The 17,185-nt window shown below is 36.9% G+C and overlaps 1 protein-coding gene and 2 long non-coding RNA genes across 11 annotated transcripts in view; 1 reads left to right on the plus strand and 2 right to left on the minus strand.

Annotated features, from left to right (window-relative positions):
- Jupiter (microtubule-associated protein Jupiter) overlaps positions 1-17,185 on the plus strand; it is a 144,563-nt gene that overhangs the window by 25,001 nt on the left and 102,377 nt on the right. The window lies entirely within an intron of this gene.
- LOC128922531 (uncharacterized) lies at positions 13,102-14,865 on the minus strand. 2 transcript variants are annotated; one of them, XR_008471748.1, is made up of 2 exons: positions 14,226-14,865; positions 13,102-14,157 (listed from the first exon to the last, which is right to left on the minus strand). It is a non-coding gene; the product is annotated as an uncharacterized LOC128922531 (long non-coding RNA). The 2 variants fall into 2 exon arrangements; XR_008471747.1 differs by having other exon boundaries at positions 14,222-14,865.
- On the minus strand, positions 15,404-16,709 carry LOC128922530 (uncharacterized). Its single transcript, XR_008471746.1, has 4 exons — positions 16,669-16,709; positions 16,580-16,610; positions 16,459-16,511; positions 15,404-15,592 (listed from the first exon to the last, which is right to left on the minus strand). It is a non-coding gene; the product is annotated as an uncharacterized LOC128922530 (long non-coding RNA).

Here is a 17,185-nt window from a genome sequence, read left to right on the forward strand (position 1 = left end):
TAAGTGTCTGCAATTCGAGTCTCAAGGGATTTTTTCGCATTACTGCTACAACGTCATCACAATCACCACTACGCCGCCAACACATTTTTGCCTCTGTCTCCCTCACCAGTGCAACAAATATATATATTACTTTCATCATGCAGACGGCGGCCCACCACAACAGTTCGCTGCTTATTGCTGCAATGCCCTTGACGCCATAACTACCCCCAGACGCGGGCTTTGCTTATTTTGTGCATGCAACACTGCACGCTATAAATAAAATTTTCGGTTGTGAGCGCCCCCCAACTGCAGCGAAATTTTTGCAGTTGTGCGAAATGAAAGGGTGAATGTACATAGAGCCACAGCCATGAGCCTCAAGGCTCATCAAGCGTACGCGCCTGCCCATCAACCAACCAGTCAGCCAGCCCGCCGGTGCTTTGTTTGTCCAGTCAGCAGGATATTTGCATCGTTGCACCGCTTTTGCTCTTATGTGGCCTTTAATTCTTCCACTAGAAAATCATGCTTCCAAAACGCAAATAAGAAAATCATGAAATAAATCCTGTTAAGCCACCATTTTCGCCAGCGCCCATCAACCCTTTTCACATTAACGTCAGCACTCCGTCATTCGTTTGGTAATTTGATTTTTGCATTTTTGTTTTAATTATTTTTATTGCGTTTACCTGCAATTTCAATAATCGCTGCCCTGTAATCCAGCAGTTTTTCGATTGCATAATCTATTTAAAACTTATGTTTTTGCTTTTCTGTTGTTTTTTTATTTCACGTTTGACTGCACGTTCTGTCTCCATTGCAATTTTTGTTATTTTTCGCACTCATTTCACTTTCTATTTGACCTTTTCAGTGGCATCAACTTGTTTTTTCTCGTTCGTTTTTGTAACCCCTTAAAAAAACCGTCATTTCACAAACGTTGTTGTTGCGCTTGGTTTGTTGCCAAGCGCCATTTAGCCTTCTAATTCTCGCTGTGGAAGCTGTCTTCTTATTCATTATTTGTTATTTTTTTTTCGCTGACGCCAGTCAACATTCTCTAGATGGCTATAAATCTTTAAACATTTTTAATTTTTGTATTTGTTTAATAATTATTAATGTTTTAAGGTTCTGTGGCTTATGTCTAATATCATAATGCTAAGGAGTGATTAATCTAATAAAAATATTATTTTAATATAACGGATTTTTTTAAGGAAATTATTCACATTGAAAATTTATTGGCAATATGACTCGTCATCATTGTTAGTGTGCTAAAACATATCGCTGAGGACTGCATGGCGGCTGAGTTTGGTAGAAGTGGCATCCGTCGACCTATTTCATCATGCTGGGACAGAGTCGGAGCTCTATTATCCTCTTGTGCTCTAGCACTGGATCACTGGACCTTTCGCGAGCTTGGTAAACTCTGGTTAACGACTAAAACCTGCACTGTTGCGCTATCCTTTGGCCCAAATTGGGGCACAAGAGGTCGGCGGAACTTCTTCTTCTTAACTGGCGTAGAAACCGCTTACGCGGTTATAGCCGAGTCCACAACAGTGCGCCACGCATCTCTCCTTTTGGCGGTTTGGCGCCAATTGGTAATACCAAGTGAAGACAGGTCCTTCTCCACCTGGTCCTTCCACCGGAGTGGAGGTCTCCCTCTTCCTCGGCTTCCACCAGCGGGTACTGCATCGAAAACTTTCAGAGCTGGGGCACTTTCATCCATTCGAACAACATGACCCAGCCAGCGTAGCCGCTGTCTTTTTATTCGCTGGACTATGTCTATGTCGTCGAACAACACATACAGCTCATCATTCCATCTTCTGCGGTATTCGCCGTTGCCAATGTTCAAGGGACCGTAAATCTTCCGCAAAACCTTTCTCTCGAAAACTCCTAGTGCCGTCTCATCGGATGTTGACACCGTCCACGCTTCTGCACCATAAAGTAGGACGGGAATGATGAGGGACTTGTAGAGTTTAGTTTTTGTTCGTCGAGAGAGGACTTTACTTTTCAATTGCCTACTCAGTCCATAGTAGCACCTGTTGGCAAGAGTGATTCTGCGTTGGATTTCAAGGCTGACATTATTATCGGTGTTAATGTTGGTTCCTAGGTATACGAAATTATCTACAACTTCAAAGTTATGACTGTCAACAGTGACGTGGGAGCCAAGACGCGAATGCGCTGACTGTTTGTTTGATGACAGGAGATATTTCGTATTGTCCTCGTTCACCACCAGACCCATTCGCTTCGCTTCCTTATCCAGGCGGGAAAAAGCAGAACTAACGGCGCGGGTGTTGTTTCCGATGATATCAATATCATCGGCGTACGCCAGGAGCTGTACACTCTTGTAGAAGATTGTACCTTCTCTATTTGGCTCTGCAGCTCTTATAATTTTCTCCAGCATCAAGTTAAAGAAGTCGCACGATAGCGAGTCACCTTGTCTGAAACCTCGTTTGGTATCGAACGGCTCGGAGAGGTCCTTCCCGATCCTGACGGAGCTTTTGGTGTTGCTCAACGTCAACTTACACAGCCGTATTAGTTTTGCGGGGATACCAAATTCAGACATCGCGGCATAAAGGCAGCTCCTTTTCGTGCTGTCGAAAGCAGCTTTAAAGTCGACAAATAGATGGTGTGTGTCGATCCTTTTTTCACGGGTCTTCTCCAAGATTTGGCGCATGGTGAATATCTGGTCAGTTGTTGATTTTCCAGGTCTAAAGCCACACTGATAAGGTCCAATCAGTTTGTTGACGGTGGGCTTTAGTCTTTCACACAGTACGCTCGATAGAACCTTATAAGCGATGTTAAGGAGGCTTATCCCACGATAGTTGGCGCAGATTGTGGGGTCTCCCTTTTTATGGATTGGGCAGAGTACACTGAGATTCCAATCGTCGGGCATGCTTTCTTCCGACCATATTTCGCAAAGAAGCTGATGCATGCACCTTATCAGCTCTTCGCCGCCGTATTTGAATAGCTCGGCCGGCAATCCATCGGCCCCCGCCGCCTTGTTGTTCTTCAAGCGGGTAATTGCTATTCTAATTTCTTCACGGTCGGGCAATGGAACATCTGTTCCATCGTCGTCGATTGGGGAATCGGGTTCGCCATCTCCTGGTGTTGTACTTTCACTGCCATTCAGCAGGCTGGAGAAGTGTTCCCTCCACAAACACAGTATACTCTGGTCATCAACCACTAGATCACCGCTGGGGGTCCTACAGGAGTGTGCTCCGGTCTTGAAACCTTCAGTTAGTCGCCGGATCTTTTCGTAAAATTTTCGAGCATTACCCCTGTCGGCCAGCTTGTCAAGCTCTTCATACTCACGCATTTCTGCCTCTTTCTTTCTTTTTCTGCAAATGCGTCTCGCTTCCCTCTTCAGCTCTCGGTATCTTTCCCATCCCGCTCGTGTTGCGGTCGATCGCAACATTGCGAGGTAGGCAGTCTGTTTTCTCTCCACTGCGAGACGACAATCCTCATCATACCAGCTGTTTTTTTGGCTTTTCCGAAAGCCAATGGTTTCGGTTGCAGCTGTACGTAAGGAGTTTGATATGCCGTCCCACAGCTCCCTTATACCGAGATGCTGATGAGTGCTCTCAGAGAGCAGGAGTGCAAGTCGAGTAGAAAATCGTTCGGCTGTCGGTTGTGATTGCAGCTTCTCGATGTCGAACCTTCCTTGTGTTTGTTGACGTGTGCGCTTTTCTACACAGAGGCGGGTGCGTATCTTAGCTGCTACAAGATAGTGGTCCGAGTCGATGTTGGGACCACGAAGCGTACGCACATCAAAAACACTGGAGACATGTCGTCCATCTATCACAACATGATCGATCTGGTTGCGAGTGATTCGATCCGGGGACAGCCAAGTAGCTTGATGGATTTTCTTATGCTGGAATCTAGTGCTACAGATGACCATATTTCGGGCCCCGGCGAAGTCGATCAGCCTCAGACCGTTTGGTGATGTTTCGTCATGGAGGCTGAATTTTCCGACTGTTGTGCCAAAGACACCTTCTTTACCCACCCTAGCGTTGAAATCGCCAAGCACGATTTTGACATCGTGGCGGGGGCAGCGCTCATAGGTACGTTCTAGGCGCTCATAGAAGGTATCTTTGGTCACATCGTCCTTCTCTTCCGTCGGGGCGTGGGCGCAAATCAGCGATATGTTGAAGAACCTCGCTTTGATGCGGATTGTGGCTAGACGTTCATCCACCGGAGTGAATGCCAGGACTCGACGACGGAGTCTCTCTCCCACCACGAATCCCACACCGAATTTGCGCTCCTTTATATGGCCGCTGTAGTAGATGTCACAAGGACCCACCTTCTTCCGTCCTTGTCCCGTCCATCGCATTTCTTGGATTGCGGTGATGTCAGCCTTTACTCTTACGAGGACATCAACCAGCTGGGCAGAGGCACCTTCCCAATTAAGGGTCCGGACATTCCAGGTGCATGCCCTTAAATCATAGTCCTTTATACGTTTGCCGTGGTCGTCATCAAAAGGGGGTTTCTCATCCGAGGCCTGTGTTTCTTATTCACTGGTTATTCGTTTTTATGTGGTGGGTCCCAAGCCCTACGCACAACCGCATAAGCGGGATTCGCCTTCTCACTTTAGCTCGCTTCCAGACGGATGTCTGTTGGCTACCCAGAGGATACTTGGTCTAAGACCGGAAGTTGTGAGCTGCTTGAGCCACATGTAAAAGAATCGTTCCTGGCCACTCCCAAGTGAATGGCAGTCAGAAACTTTCCTCACTTACGTGAACTTCTACATATGACTCCATCCTCCTCGGCGGAACTACGTGCACTTAAAAAGGTTCACCTTGCGGCAATAGTAAGAGTACACACCGGACACTGTGGAATAGGCATACATGCGATAAGGTTAAGAATCCTGCCGGACGCAAACTACCATAGCAGTATAGAGGGAAACACGAAGACATTTCCTCCTTCACTGTTCAGAAGTTGGAACATCTCGGTAGCTATAATTTTAGCGAACCATACGAACTTGCAGGAATAGACATTAGCTGCCTCATAATATTTGTGATAGGCGTTTCGGCGATACGGAAGGGTCTTCTTTACGACCTCAAAAAAACCTCAAAAATTTCGAAAATTTAGACAGACATTTCGATGTCTTGCTTTGTTGCAAAATACAACTCTGTCGAGTTTTCTTGCTTCTTAAATATGTAGCTTTCAATTGATCGTCTACTGTTTAATATCACTGTGAAGCGTTCTTTGTTCCATTCGGTTGGCATTCAGCACAACTTATTTGCATACAACTCTGGGATACTTTTTTTCAATTGCAGAACAACTGCACAGACTTGTCTTGTGATCTTGTGCAACTTCAATTCCGTAGAAAATGTTTCTTTTAAGGTTTTCGTTTTTAATTTCATCTTTTGCAAGTTTCATAAGTGCATGAAACCGCAAGTGCAAAGTTATTGGGCAAATACAATGGAAGGGGTGTGGCAAGGTTAGTAAGAAGACAATCGATTCCTATTTGTGCAAGAAAAAAGTGTGCAATGAAGAACTTATGTATGAGCTGCATACGTAAACATTGCAGTAATGGCGACTTTTACTTTCTGTTGCTCAAACTTTTGTTTTATTATTTTCGTCTCTTTTACTAAGAATGCCTTGTCTTGCCTTTCAGCTACATCAGTTTCTCGCATATCTTTGCTAATTTTCAGTTCTATATTTTCTCTTATTTTCATTCATTTATTTACTTGGCTTTGTATGATAGCCAATTAGCCTAAGTATACATAGTAAATAAAGTAGATATATGCATAAGCACTTCAGACAGTAGCCACTAACGTCAAGTTGAATCTAGCAATGCATTGAAGTATTTGCAAGTGCATGTGGCTGGCTACTCCGTTTAATGAGAAACAAGTGAAACGGTATGAAGTCTACTTAAGGGCTTAAGCATTCAACTCAGCCACGGCGCAGCGCTAGAAGTAGATTCAGATGTATGTGGAGCGGCTAGTGTGGATTTAATGCCTAGCGGCTTGATTGCATACCAAACCAGTTTAAGCTAAATACTTCCTATTTAATATATATTTTTTTATGCAATACGCTCGGTTACATTGCAATGGAGTTGTCATCTGCTTACTCCTCTACACCTCTCTCGCTGCGGCACTTGCTCTTCCGTTTCGTTTGGTCTGTTTGTATTCATTGCATTCCCATCTCACTAGCCGTCTGCATAATAGCTAGCGACTCGTAAATCCTCGGCTTACACGTATTACCGTAATATAATAGCATTTTTCGCTGCGGCATCGAACCGGCTTCCAAGTGGTCAGTCTTTCGTGCTCTCCTTATGTTGCTTTATATATAGATATATATATATATTTTATTTTTATATTTTTTCAACATTATTTTCTAGTATGCTAATGACATTTGGCAACTCTAATGTTGCATGCAGCAAATCTCGTTTTCGCCGCCGCTTAGTGTAACTGTTATAAATAAGGCGTCACATTAAATCAAGTGATCGTTTTACAATTTATGATTTCTAACTTCACTTCCCTTATTTCTTGATTTTGTAATTATGTGTATATATTTTTGCGATAACATTTGCTCGAATTTCTGCAATTTCCTGTTTGAAAGCATATTTTCACTATGGGTTCTTTAGTTTGCTTGCTTAATACGTTTTGTTTTAGATTTGCATGAACAGTGCCTGCCAAAAGTGAAGACACATTGAAAAAATATATTTTTTAAAATTAATTATATAAAATAAAACTAATTATACAAAATAAAATTATAAAATCACCATAAATTTACAAGTAGTCATGAAACCGAAGATTTATTTTAACTTTTTTTAATTTACAAGATTTTTGTTCCCAATATTTCAGTAAGTTACTTAGAATTCCAAGATTTTAGCATTTAATAAGAACTCTTCAGTTTTGTACCATGTGTGTATATTCACATGAACATACAAACATTTTCGAGTGCAGTAGTTTTCCGAAACAACGAACACATTAATTGTCAAGCCTGTTCGTTATATCCAATTTTTCGTTAATTCGAGTACTCACTTAGAGGTATGTTTTTCAATAAAAATGAGTTAAATATCGTTTTATTAATTAGTTCTTAAAAAATGAAAAACCATAACAAAACAATTCAAATCCAATAAATTCTTCCAAAATGAACCAATTCTGACACTTATACTTCTATTTGGTGCTGATCAATAATTTTAAGTTTTTTTAATAAAATTCAACATTTTTTTCAATTTGCACATTTCTTTTGGGCTTTTCCAAGTTTTATTTTTAATTATGGTTTGATGTTATTTGATTTTTTCTCTTTCTTCATATGACTTCTTCATGTTGTTCGTTAAACCGAGTACTTACAAATCCCCTATGTTCGTTATTTAAGGTACTCAATGTAACAAATTTGCTTGTTCGTTATAAGCGGGTTTCGTTAAAACGAATATTCGTTATTTAGGAAAACTACTGTATATTTCATCAGTCTTCGCTCCGTAATATCCACATGCATGTATCTAATAATTAATTGACATTTGACTTTTCTTCCTCTGTTCTTGTTTCCGACAGATCATTGACCAGGCTATGCTGTTCGACTTTAGGAGGCTTCTCTGCTTCCTTATGCTCTTCAGATTCCTTTTTTTTTGTTGCAAACACACCTCATTTCCTTTTATTTGTTTGTGTTCCATACACTTTTTAATTCTTGCTATTCCATTTTGTTATGCTTTCTGTAAAGCTTTTCGTGTTGCGGAACCCGGTTTCGGGTTTAACTTACAACAACTACTAAATACTATGTTAATGCTGTTTTAATGCACTCATTCGTATTTTTATGTTGTCTTTGGTTTTACTTCTTTATGCTTAATCCCAGTGTTCGATGTGCTACTTATGTATTTAAATCAGTAATCGATAATGTAGTGATGATTTGATGAAGCAAAGGGGGAAACTTTAGTATAGTATCCCCCGATTTCAGGGTTGAAATGGGTACGGTTGGAAAGAGGACGATCTCCAGATTACGAATATATATAATAGTTGCCAACAGTTGAGACTTATAATTTTCGAGATATTCGCATTTTAAGTTGAAAATTTCACAAATGTGGCGATTTTTCGATTATTAGTTAACTTTTAATTTATGTAATGCACTTATTATACACTAACACTTCATTACATTGTTTCTACATATTTATTAAAACATTAAGGCACTTCCTTTTATCGGAAATGTGCATTTTCAATCAGTAAAAGTCCAGCAACAAACAAATATCTTCGAGTTCTGAAGAGTTGAAATTTCATTCTCACTTTGGGATTAAAAATGAAATTGTCGGTACCTTTTGTTAAAAAATATATTTCCCCTCAATGAAGTTTCCATTAATTTTACTTTCTACTTCAGTAAACGTTTTGTATATTTTTTCATAATCGGCACAACTTTTCCGTACATAACTATTAACATCAACACGTTAGCGTTCTATTTTTGCAAATCTGCTAATTAATTGCGAAATGGTTTGTTGTTAATTTGCAAACAAAAGTGTTTAATAGTTTATATTTTTGTGATGTGTTTTTAAAGGGTGATTTTTTAAGAGCTTGATAACTTTTTAAAAAAAAAAAACGCATAAAATTTGCAAAATCTCATCGGTTCTTTATTTGAAACGTTAGATTGGTTCATGACATTTACTTTTTGAAGATAATTTCATTTAAATGTTGACCGCGGCTGCGTCTTAGGTGGTCCATTCGGAAAGTCCAATTTTGGGCAACTTTTTCGAGCATTTCGGCCGGAATAGCCCGAATTTCTTCGGAAATGTTGTCTTCCAAAGCTGGAATAGTTGCTGGCTTATTTCTGTAGACTTTAGACTTGACGTAGCCCCACAAAAAATAGTCTAAAGGCGTTAAATCGCATGATCTTGGTGGCCAACTTACGGGTCCATTTCTTGAGATGAATTGTTCTCCGAAGTTTTCCCTCAAAATGGCCATAGAATCGCGAGCTGTGTGGCATGTAGCGCCATCTTGTTGAAACCACATGTCAACCAAGTTCAGTTCTTCCATTTTTGGCAACAAAAAGTTTGTTAGCATCGAACGATAGCGATCGCCATTCACCGTAACGTTGCGTCCAACAGCATCTTTGAAAAAATACGGTCCAATGATTCCACCAGCGTACAAACCACACCAAACAGTGCATTTTTCGGGATGCATGGGCAGTTCTTGAACGGCTTCTGGTTGCTCTTCACCCCAAATGCGGCAATTTTGCTTATTTACGTAGCCATTCAACCAGAAATGAGCCTCATCGCTGAACAAAATTTGTCGATAAACACATTTCGAACCGAACACTGATTTTGGTAATAAAATTCAATGATTTGCAAGCGTTGCTCGTTAGTAAGTCTATTCATGATGAAATGTCAAAGCATACTGAGCATCTTTCTCTTTGACACCATGTCTGAAATCCCACGTGATCTGTCAAATACTAATGCATGAAAATCCTAACCTCAAAAAAATCACCCGTTATAACGTTTCTCTATTGTTTTTTTTTTTTTGGTTATTCCTTTCTACTTTGTTCATTGTTTATATTTTATTTTTCAATATTATAGAATGGGCTTTTTTGACTTTACTTTTTTGTTGTCACTTTTTAACTGCCGAACAAGTTTTTCAGCAAATTTCTTTGTTTATTATCTAACTTGTTCACAGCCCCTTCTTTCTCTCTTGCTGACTTTTGAAAGCAAAACCACATCGTAAATAAAAAATGCCATTAAGCCTGATTTTTACCACAAAATTATAACAGTTCTCCCGCTCGACTTTGACGTTTATCTTCCAAACTGCTTTGATTTTGTTGTTGTTTTGGTTTATGTTCTTCTTTCTTTTTGTTTTTTTTTTCCGCGAAGGTATTAAGTGTTTCAGCGATTATTAGCACTTTAGAGAATGCGGTGTTAATTTTATTTTTTTTTATTTTTACTATGTTTTATTTTTAGTTTTAAATTTTTATTTTTTAAATTAACGTCTGAGGTTTCACGCCTTTGAATGACTTGTTGAGCTGCTACCCTCTTTATTCAATTTTCGCCTATAATTATCGCATATATTTGTTTATTTTCTACTGATCGATTCTTATAAATAGAAATTCGTGTGTAAAAATTAATAAATGCACATTAAATTATAGAAAAGTTTTTGTATTATAAATTTAGCCGTTTTCCTCAATTGAATTCGATTTTATCGCATATGTTTTTGATTATTAAATATACATACGTATATTTCATATGCACTTTGAAATATTTTTTATTGTAAGGGTTCTATGTATAAACTGAAAGTTTTAAGCTAGAAATTAAGTTTTCCTTTGCAATATGTTATACTTTAATTGTCATATTTAGAAAATATTAATGGTTAAGCAGGGATATTTTGGTACATAATTTGATCTGTAGTTTCTTACTGGACTATTTTACAACCATTGTATATTATTTATTCTAATTAATTATGTATTTTGTTATCATAAATCTAATTTCGTATTTTTTCTATTTTCAGGTAAGTTACCATTAATATCTTGACGAAATCTTTTAAGGTCTATACATATGTGAGTATAAAGGGCTGATATAACGTTAAGTTGGATGAATTGTTTTTGTTTATTTAAAAACTAAACTATTATTCTTATTAGAAGTTTTTTATAGGAATTTTGTCAAATAAACAAGTTAAATTGATTTTTTTCTTTCGAATAAATATGCCAAGAGTTTAGCTTGTTTCAGACCTCATACTGGCCTCATATTTGGTATATTCAATCGGAATGTCACAATTTTTCTTTACTGTGATACTTAAAACTTGGAAACTATTAGACTTATCTCTCACCAGAATTTTTTGTAAGACTTGTTTGAATTCGTTCACCTGGCTCTCAGAAGAGCCGCCGCTGTACCCACCCAGTTTGACCTCCATCAATTGAGCATATTTATTTAAGCAAGAACACGCATAGCTCATCTGCTGCTGTGTGACTACGATTGAGTGGCCAGTTTGCTTTCCCACCAGTAAAGCGGCTGCAGCCACAGCAGCAGCGCGCAACCGCTAGCCGATTAGGCCACCCATATTTTTTCAATTTATCTGAACAATTTCATTTCCACTTTGGTAAAAAATAATTTACGTAAGCACAAGATATGCCGCGCAGCAATATAAGTATATGCTTATATAGATATTTATGTGCATATATAGGTGTATATATGTAGCTGCATGTATACTCACACTTTTGGCTTTGTACAAGTTAAACGTTGGACCTCGATGGTGGTTATGCCACACAAAAAATATTATCCATTGAACGAGTCAATAAATTGCCCGATTACAAAGTGTTCATTTTGTGAAATGATGCTGCGAATTTTGTGCGAAATACAACGCACAAGCACACACTATGATTACAAACATACAAACACACATATTTATAATAATACCACCAACAACAGCAACAACATTAAAAAAGCGCATACCTATGTTGCTGACGTTGATTGCGTCAAACCGCACTGAGCGATTATTTATTGGCAGCAACAATGTTATGCGCTTGCGCAACAGTTGCCACTATGCCAGCGTGCTACGCTACGCTCGTCTATTGTGTCGACGGCTGTATGCCTCAAACTAAAATTCTTCAACGCGCTTACATTCTTGCCATAGTTATGTATCCCAAGCGCTGGTTATTTGCTGCTCAACTAAAAGCTTTCTATGTAGCTGTTGTTGTATTTTTCATTGTTGTTGTGCTGCTTTGTTTGCAAACATTTCTTTTGCGAATGCGGTGATTGAACCTGTTGTGCAGCATCATCATCATCATCAGCATCGCCACCATCAAACCATCACTACAATCAACCATCACCGCCTCGACAAGTCAATAGTTGCTTTTATTTGTCCACCTTTTCCCATTGTTGTTGTTCCTTAAAGCTGTTATCTTTTGTGTACGGAATTGTGACAGCGAGCACTTCGTTCGATCTCTTAGGTAGTTGATCACTCGGAGGCGGCAACAATTGCAACAACAACAATAATGCAAAAACTGAATGGAAATGTGTTAGTCAGTCAGGGCAATCAGTATCAAGAGAATTTCTTCCAGTTCTTTCTTGTTGCGGTTGTACAAAAAGATACTTATGAGCACTCATACATTGTATGCTCGGTTAATTTAATGCTTTCTTCTTATTTTTTGTTTGGTTTTCATTCATTCAAGTATACAAACTCTCAATGACAGCAAAGAGGCACAGAGACCACAACATAATAAATCGACTTTCAGTCTGGAGAAAATGATTATATAATACATACATATGTATATTGGTCAGAGAGTATTCAACTTTAATATTTGAGTATTTATTTAATACAAATATGTATTTATGATTTATATTTTTTATAGAAGTTATACGTTCAAAAATCAGTAATAAGTCCTGTTTTATAAATTTTATTAACAAATTTGGCAATTGTTATTTACTTCTGTCAAAATAATGGGTTAAGACATTAAAATTTTTAGTTGCCATCACAATGCACAGGTTGTTCTTGTTGTTGTTGTAACGGTTATCTAAGCCTGCCTGCACCGGCAAACACAAATCAATTGTCATCGAAGTCATCTAATGGGAGGCCCAGAAAACAAGCTTTTTCGTCACCCTATTTTCGTAAGGCAAATCGTGCTCGGTGTCAGCTATGGCTGATGATTTGACGCTAAGTATGTCGTTCACGAGGAGATCCTCTGTGCTTGTCGGAAATCAGTTGCGTCCGAAGTCTGGTCGGTATAGTGTTCTAGATCGTCGACGTTTTTTTTTTTTACTCTTGATGGCTCTGGGAGGCTCTTAGCAAGTGACTACAGGGATGATTTCTACGAAAGCATCTGAATAGAAATTGCTTGGAGAGCATTCCATTATGATCCTTAATAAGATGCATATTCAGCAATGCCATTGAAAGATATATTTAAATCTGGAGTGTACTCCTTCGCGCAGTTGGTGAATATATTCGCTGTAGATTTAGTTGAGGAGAGTTTTAAGATCCTAGCAGTAAGGAACTGAGTAAAGGTCGAGGAAATAGGTTTATTCATCGATTCCCGTGCCCGACGTCAGACTACAGCTAACTCTGCAAACTATAACAATTATTCCCTGATAACCTTGGTATTTTACAATCCCATTGTTTCATTCAAAAGTTTTAATTTTTAAATCAATAATCTCTCAATAATCAGTTATTTGTAGGAAGTTTAAAATATTAAAAAAATTAAATGTTTTAAGGCATTGAAAACAGTAAATTGACAGAGAAATGTTAACCAACATTTGATGAAAGTTTTCTTCAGCTTTCAACTTTTTATTTGTATGTCAACAAAGAAAAAAACACAACGCAACCAAAGAAATGTTTAGATGCGATAAGAACAGTTTAAACACATATTACCTTGTAGTAGAGAGAAAAAACAAGGTAAACAAGTACAAGATACTACCTATAAATAAAGGCGGTCAATACATTCTGCCAGCTGCGCCATACATGTGTACATAAATGGTTATAAATAGTGAGAGCTGTCATTGTGACTTGCGTTGTTGCAAACTTCACCTGTTCACCTGTGGCGCATGTGTTGCAGCAACTGGAATTCAGTGGAACACTATTTCTCTTTTGCAATATATCGAAGACAGAGAGTTATAATATGAGCGAACATACATATGTTTGCTTTTTGAAGTTTGTGCGTGTAAATCATGTCATTTGTCATCTTCCGATCATTGTTACTGTGTCAAAACTAATACATATTTTGTTTCGAGATTGGTTTTAACGACTTTACTATTTGTCTGTGTAACAATTCGCTGCGCCTCATTTTTCGCACATTCCATGTTTTGCTTTCTTCTTCGTTATTAATTATGGCTTTTACGCATTTTTTATGTTATTATTATCTTGTTTGTAGTTGTTGTGCCAAAGAAATCATGCAATTCGTTTCAGTGTCGAATGTTAATGAACTTTGATTGTTGTTGTCTGTGATAATACATCTCGTGCTGAGCTTTAATCGTCAAACGTCAATATTGTGTGTCACTTTGCTATTGATGAGTTTTCTTTGTCATTTTTTTCGCAATATTTTTCTTATGCTTCAACTTTCTTGTACACTTTTATAGTTTTGCAGTTATAATATCTGATTTTCTTTTGCGATCTTACACTGGCATGCGTGTTTAAATCAAAAAACCCACTTACACCAAGCCATTATACGCTCTCCTCCTTTGTAGTTTTCTTTTGTGCACATGTGGTAATTATTGGGTTGTGGCTGCTTGATTTTATTTAGGTCGCTAGCCATGCTGGGTCAACAGTGTCGCCTCGTTGCGCCTTGTCACTTGCAAATTGGAGAAGCTCGCGAAATGACAAAAGAAAACAACGAATACGAATGCCATACATACTTACAAATCAAAGTTAATGACTTTTTCAGAAAATTTAAGTTTTTATATATGTATGTATATTTTTTCTCGTTTTCTTTTATTAACAATAGCAAAGACAATAATTTCTATGCTCTGTCGCTCCACAACTTGAATTCCCAACCTAACCTCAATTGCTTTTTGCATTATATTAGAAATATTCTAAACTACTCAACGCATTCTGTAACATCTGCTGCTTTTCATCACTTTTGTCACACTGTAGAGTAATGTATTTTCTCTTATTTGCGAAATTATTGATTTTTGCAATCTTATCAATGCAATAGGTCATAGTAGTATTAAACACTATTGCACTTGCCGCCCGGCTTTTTCTGCACTCAAGCGTTGAACGGTGACGCATGATGAACTCGTGCGCATCAGGTGATTGGTCACATAAAGGGGGGAGAGGGTTTTTTAGGCACATGGTTTTGTTGGAGACTAAGTTCACTCTAATTGTAATAGTTCTCTGTAACAATTGCCGAGCCTTTAGTTATACTGTATTTCGATTTTGAAGACTAACTTTTTTTACTTATGACTCAATCTCTCGAAAGAGAATTTGTTTGGTCCAATACTGATTGTCCAAAACGCGATTTTGCCGTTAATATAACAAATAAGAATGTGTAAAAATTATATTTGTATGAATTATAACCGAGAACCCTGCAAGACGGGTATTTTTCAGCTAACATGTTACAGCTGTGTTACTCTAAACATTAGCAAAAATTAATTTGTCTGTTACTTTTGTTCGAAGCGTGGGAAAGAAGTAACACTATGGTGGTTCCGTTCTACGATAACACTTATACTTGCCTCCTATTGGTCAAGTTTTGACAACTTACCGTCTGTTAATGGCATCATATATTTTCATGTTTGGCATGTTATATATATGTTACCTCTGCTGAAGCATATGTTAGCACCTATGTTACCCCTATGTTATTCAGAACAGATGTATTTGTTACCGAACGGGTCATTGTTTTGGTTAGCAGTTTGTTACCTATATTTGTTATATCTTTCCGCTAACAGGTAAAAACAATTCATTTTTTTTTGTTTTTTAATTTATTTTATTACATTTTCAATCATTACAAAATCAAATATGTAGATAGTACAATCTTATAAACTTAAACAGTTTAAGCTATTATTAATTTTTTACATTTGCAAGTTATTAACATAAAATTTATATTTCTATATAAATTATTATAATTATGCAATTTATGTTCTAATTTAACAATTCAAATGATATATAATCTTATTTTATTCTTAATCTACATATATGTATGTATTTTAACATTGTTGGCGAAATAAAGCCCTGTCGTCCTGTGGTCCTTGCAGGAATAGCAGGAACAAATATAATATATATATTGTTGCCTGGAAAATAAGAAAAGTATTAGCTGATTTATATATGCAATTAATTATCTCCATAATATCTACATAATATGCTTAATAGATTATGTGGATTATTGTATTATATTGCATAAACGAAAATATTAGTATAAAATGTTATTAAATATAACTATCAATTGTAACCATAAATATCAATTATGATATGAAGGCACACGACTGTTTTGGTTCAACTTAAAAGATGGTATAGATTATATTTAAAATTTTAGCCGCAATGGTCATCCGACTGTCCATTCGGTCATGCGATAATTTGAATTGAAATCTTGATGCCCAAATAAAACTTCGTACACGCTACTATTCGCAATATCAGATTCTATTATAGATTGGCAAAACCGCACAAATACAAAATAAAAATAAAAAAGAAACTTAAGTAAAAAATAATACTTGCAACATTTATTCACAGCACGGAAGGACATTGGGATTTATACACTTTCAGAAGAGATTTCAAAATACATATACTTTATCTACAGGGAAGCGAAAATATAGGTAAATCTCTAAATAAATTGCGAGAGTATAAAATGTTCGGTTGCACCCGAACTTAGCCTTTCCTTACTTGTTCTTCTTATATTTAGCACTTTTCTTTTAATATTATGATTATTTAATTTATTTAATTTAGCACTTGAATATTTGCATATTATCATTTTATATTTAACCATTGAGGTTAATATGTTCAGCATTCTGCAAACGAGCAGATATGCTGACATTCAAACGCACATATTTAAATGAGTTGAGTACCAACCGCTTGTATATCCAATTCATTTCTTTTTTTCGCTTTTTACCTACACACTTTATATATAAAGCTAATTAATTATGATAATATTAAAATAACTTACATTTTCTTTTGTATAAAATGAAGTCCCGGTCGTTGTCTTTGCTTTGATTTTGCCTGCAATTTTATTAAAACTTTATTAGTAAAAACACACAAATTATTAGATAAACACAAATCACACTTACCTTTTAAAATTAATTCTTTTATATATCTCCTCTATAAAAAACAAATCAATTAATATTAACAATAAAATTTAACCAAAAAGTAGCCTTACCTCTTCAAGCCCAAATTTTTTATAAAATGGCCAAATTGCCATTTTTTCTTTTTTTTTTTTCTTTTTCTTTTTCTTTTTTTTTAATGTAATATATGTATTCTTTTAGAATGTTATTATATCAATATGCTTACAGTGGCAATATTTTTTCTTGTTCTAACTAAAGCTTTCTCCAATTCAATTCCAATTGTAAACAAATGTAAGTGTTGTAATTGTATGTGTAAACAGCTGAAAAAGTTTGATTGTGTTTGTGCAGTTTGTTACCTCCGTCTTGCAGGGAAGGAGTAATTTATGAAAATTTTTATTATTTTTCCGAGGTTTCAAATGCAGCTCTGCGTAAAGAACTCAATCAAAGTATCTCAGCTGTCACGTGATGACATAAAAATTAGGGACATTGTAAATTCTCGTATGCACTCGGTAGAACAGTGAAGCAGTTGCGAAGTCAATTTCTATCTTCCACGCAATTGACTTCAATTGACCTGCACACAATTTTCAATTAACGGTCGATGACATGTGCGAG

Source organism: Zeugodacus cucurbitae, chromosome 2 (assembly GCF_028554725.1).
Source record: "Zeugodacus cucurbitae isolate PBARC_wt_2022May chromosome 2, idZeuCucr1.2, whole genome shotgun sequence".
Classification (NCBI taxonomy): Eukaryota; Metazoa; Arthropoda; class Insecta; order Diptera; family Tephritidae; genus Zeugodacus; species Zeugodacus cucurbitae.